General features: G+C 31.4%; 1 long non-coding RNA gene across 2 annotated transcripts; it reads left to right on the forward strand.

The window, feature by feature from the left end:
• Positions 1 to 682: 682 nt before the first annotated feature.
• On the forward strand, positions 683 to 1445 carry LOC126886610 (uncharacterized). 2 transcript variants are annotated; one of them, XR_007698718.1, is made up of 3 exons: positions 683 to 1163; positions 1229 to 1333; positions 1390 to 1445. It is a non-coding gene; the product is annotated as an uncharacterized LOC126886610 (long non-coding RNA). The 2 variants fall into 2 exon arrangements; XR_007698717.1 differs by lacking the exon at positions 1390 to 1445 and having other exon boundaries at positions 1229 to 1367.
• The last annotated feature ends 3722 nt before the right edge of the window (positions 1446 to 5167 follow it).

Here is a 5167-nt window from a genome sequence, read left to right on the forward strand (position 1 = left end):
AAATTAAATCTCAAACAACCCCTCACCTGCCTCTTGGCAATTCGAATATTTAATTTAAGCGAAAAGCAATGCTCATTTGCCAAATAAATATTTTGTTCTATTCTCTGGCAGCAATATAATGTATTTTGAGTCAAATAAATTAAATACATTCTTCTTTTTGTGTCAATTAATTTAATCCAAGGATTATTTTTTTGGCCACCCTGTACAAATAAATATGTTAATGTTTATATTACTGAATAGAGAATTAAACACCCTTTCAAATGAGCTACCACACGACCCCTATTCCCATTTAAAAAAATTATCGACTACGTGATCACGTTCAGATGGATGACGTCACTAGTATGAAATATAGGCCAAAAAATTGTAATTTAAAAATAAAAATCGACCTGTTTCGGCATTTTTCTCCAAAATCGTCCATTTTAGAGAAAATTAATTTATTTCATAATTTTGCCCCTCTCGTATGTATGGTACATTTCTTACTGTACCACATATGGACCGCGTTATGCATAACTCGACTAAGCGCCAAATTCAAGTTTTTTGGAATAATGCTGCCATCTATCAAGTAATGACGTTACCTATTTGGGAAAAAATCACCAAAGCCTAGAAATCTGTATTTTGGAAAATATTTTACTTTTAGCTAAACGCCAAATCGACTAAATGTCTGTAAACATTTGACAATAACCGACTAAGTGACTTAGATTTAGCATAATAAGACTATGCGACATAATATTGGCGCTTGGTCGCCTTATGCAAAAACGGAAATCGGCGGGATTTTGGCAGCATTGTTTCCGTCTTGTTAATTTGTTAATTCAGTTCAGTCTGTTGAGCAATATAAAAAGTGTCGCGTTATATTTTTTATAAAAGTTGTGTTTAAAAGTGTAAAAAAGCGTGTAAATATGTTGCAGAGGACTGCTCTAATTTTAAACCGTGCTCGAGAAATAACAAACGAGGAGAAGGTAAGTTATTTTGTATTGTAAAAATTACCAGACATTATTTTTGAGGTGTAAATTAAAAACTTAAATTTTTACAGTAGTTTTGTTTATCTTTATTTACTTTATTTATAGGAAGAAGGTATTCGGCAAGAAACAAGTTCGCTTCAGACTTATACCAACTTAGAACCGTTACAGGAAGTTGATTTTAACTCAGCAACAGATATTAGTGAGGTATGTTATTATAAGTTTTAATGTTTAACTAAGTTTTGTTAATTTTTACTTATTGTTATTTATAGAAAGAAAGTACTCATACAGCAGCTGTTTCCCCAAAGACTTACAGCGATTTACAAACGGTTCGGGAAGTGGAATTTAATCTAAAATTACCAGACATAATTTATGAGGTATAAAAAACCAAATAAATAGCAGATTTCTAAATTTTTATTTACTTTATTTGTAGGAAGGAAGTAATTCGGATGGATATTCAAACAAGGAAAATGAAATAGGTGACGTAAGAGTAACGGATGATAATCAAAATCAAGAAGAAGACCGACAGTCGGGTCGGAAAGAATATCGTCAAGATTTAAATTTTGTCAACAGAGATATTAATGAAGATAACAATATAGTAGAGATGGAGCAATCCGATAAAGGAGAAAATGATGGGGAAAAGAATGGCGTAAAATCTAAAGAAAAAAAATATCAGGGCCGTCCAAAAAAAGGGAGAAAGAGAAAGTTCCCTAGTCAGAATAGAGAAATCCGCAAAAAACACTGCATTCAAAATAAATCATACTTTACACAAAAAGGAGAAATGAAACTAAAAAAAGAGTTTCGTCAGTATTTGTGCAAATGCGACTGTCTATCGAAAGTTGGCATTGAAAATGCTAAACAAGAATACGACAAATTTTATGAAGTAAGTTCGCATGATGCTCAACGTGCCTTAATTTGCGCCATGGTTCAAGAAGGTCCAATAAAAAGAAAAAGAAAACAAAATTCTACTAAAAAAATTCACTCCAGGGTGTACAATATTAATGGCCACGTAGTTTGCAAAACATTTCTGTTGCAAACCCTAAGAATTTCGAGTGCAAAAGTGGATAATGCCTTAAAATAAAAAAAAGGATAGAAGGAGTTAAAGACTTAAGAGGAAGAGCAGGCGGAAAAAATAAAATATCAGAAGAACGATTGCAAGAAATATTAGAACATATTGAACAATTTCCAAAATATAAGTCTCATTATGCAAGGGAAAAACAAGTTCAATGTACTTACGAGCAGACACTACATTGCCCATTATGTACGATTTATACAAGCAGCAAGTTAATAATTCACCTGTGTCGTTTTCGAAGTACAAAAACGTTTTTTTAACTCATTTTAATTTCAGAAGAAAACCACTGAAAAAAGACACTTGTAACCTTTGTGACAAATTAGAAATTCTAATAAACAACAGCGCCACAGAAGAACAAGTTAAATATAAAACTGAGAGAGATAACCACATCGATTCCGCTGAAGAAGCAAGACAAGCTTTAAATGCAGACAGAAAGCGTGCAAAATTTGACGAACAACTTGAAGTATTGTGTTTTGATATGGAAAAAACACTGCCTCTTCCCCGTATACCTACAAATGTAGTTTTTTACAAACGCCAACTTTGGCTTTATAATCTAGGTATACATACAGCTAAACATAATAAAGGCCATTGTTATGTGTGGTTAGAAGGCGAAGCAGGCAGAGGGGCCCAAGAAGTTGGCTCTTGTTTATTTAGACATGTGTTGAAAGCTAGAGATATGGAGGCATGTAAACATTTAATTTTGTGGTCGGACAGCTGTGGAGGGCAGAACCGAAACATTAAAATAGTTTTGATGTTAAATGCCATTTTTGATGTGCATCCTTTACTGGAAAGAATCACTTTACGTTTCCTTACATCTGGCCATAGTTTTTTGCCAAATGATACAGATTTTGGTGACATTGAATGCGCCTTAAAATTCCAACAAAGAATGTATTCACCGGTAGACTACATGAATGTAATGAGTTCGTGCCGAAAAAAAAATCCTCTAATCGTTCACAAAATGAAGAAGGAACACTTTTTCGGTACTTGTAATTTGGAAAAAAGAGTCGTCAATAGAAAAGTGGATATCTTTAATAATAAAATTAATTAGCTTAAATTCAAAGAGATTGAACTCAGAAAAGAATGCCGCGAAAAACTTTTTGTTAAATATTCTTTCCACGAAGAAGCTCATGAGATAAGTCTACAAAAGAAACGAGGAAGACCATCATCAGAACTTTATCAAAATTTTAAAGAATCACTTGTGCTGCTATGGCCAGATGGGAAGCCAATACCAGATAAAAAACTTGAGGATCTAAAATTTTTGCTTGGCCTTATTCCAAAAGATGCCAAAGAGTTTTACAAAAAATTGACTGGTGATCCAAATATGGAAGATGATATAGATGGGTTAAATGGACCTCTTGATTTTGATCTTGAAGATGATGAACTTTAGTAAGGTCTTATACCAATTTTGTTTTTATATCAGACTACAGTTTTATAAGATAGTAACTATCTTATGATACAACACTGTTGTTATATTTAGTTTTACAATGTAGTTTTGTCATAAAACAATAAAAATATTCTATAAACCACATGTTTTAATTCGCATAAACCTCCCAAGCGACAGTTTTGTTTAGTAAACGACTTATGCAAATTATTAAAATGTTAATAACGAAAAAAGCAATACGCGACCAAACGCCATTTTTGTCTATATCAGCTAAAATATAATTTTAAAACTTTAAATAATAATACAACAAAATTCATTTTACCGTTTTTAAAAATATATCTAAAAATCAAATTTTTAAAATGTTAAATAGATTTTTCAGAACGCCATAAACTTAAATTCATTTTTCTCAAAAAGGTAAAAGTGGCGCTTGGTCGAGTTATACATAACGCGGTCCATATTATTTGCAATTATTCACTAGTCTTGGGTTAAGCAATGTACATTCATATGTATATGGGCATTATATTTTTATTAGATATACTGTTTACTGCCAAACAAAAAACAGAAACTTATAACAATTTTTTTATTTGTTAAAATCAGAAATTTTTAAAACTCTCAAAATTGAGTTTGGGGGCGTTCAAGTATTACGTAACGCAATTTTTGAAGATTTTTGACCCCGCCCTCCCCCCTATGTAAGGCACCGTAATGGGGCGTTCACGTATTACGTAACGCAATTTTTGAAGATTTTTGATCGCCCCTCCCCCCAATCAATCCTAGTCAAATTTTTGTAGATTTTGAAAAGGCTATACATAATGCAATCATTCAAATGTGTCCGAACACTGAAATACATGGTTCTAGATTTCATCTACACCAAGCTTGGTATAGAAAAATTCAGTCTCTTGATTTAACATCAGAATATACAAAATGATTCTGAAGTAGGTAAGTGACTCAAACAGACTTTTGGCCTTACATATTATATATAAAACCAGAAGACGTATCAGATTGTTTTGTGTTTGATTTAATGTCATGCAAACCAGAAAATGAAATTTTAGATAATATGTTGATTATTTAGTAGAAACTTATGTAGACGAAAATACCACATTCTCCCCATATTTGTGAGCAGAGGCAAATTCTTCTGTTATTCGTACTACGAATGCTTGCGAATCTTTTCAGTCGCATTTTAGTTCATCGTTTTATAATACGCATCCATCCATATATATCTTCTTAGAATAAATTAAAGAATTTCAGGTATATACGTATGTTAAAATTTAAAGTTTGCATATTGCTAAACCTATCAAAGATAAAGAAGTTAAACTGAATAAAGAAGTTAAACTGAAATTGAAAAATAACTGTAGAAAATTTATTAATATCAGTCTAATCAAATGAATTTTGTATGGATTTTGTAAAGTGTGTCTCTTAGTATAATAGTAAATATTAAATAATAATTTATACATTTTGCTTATTATCTATATTATAAACTATTATTATAATGTAAGAAATTTAATGTCTTTTATTCGGATTTTGGATGCTTTCATAATAATCATTCTTAAATTACATCTATATTTTTATTTTATTACCTGAGTGAGTTGGTGAGGAAAATACCTACCGGATTAATAGGAACCCTTAAATTTGGTGAGGAAAATACCTGTCGGATTATATGTTTTTACTGGTTGGTGAGGAATTTACCTCCGCCCGATTAAATAATATTACATACAAAAAATATAAAAAATTTTCCCATTTGTCAATGCGCTGGTTTAGGAG

This window comes from Diabrotica virgifera, chromosome 6, assembly GCF_917563875.1.
Source record: "Diabrotica virgifera virgifera chromosome 6, PGI_DIABVI_V3a".
Classification (NCBI taxonomy): Eukaryota; Metazoa; Arthropoda; class Insecta; order Coleoptera; family Chrysomelidae; genus Diabrotica; species Diabrotica virgifera.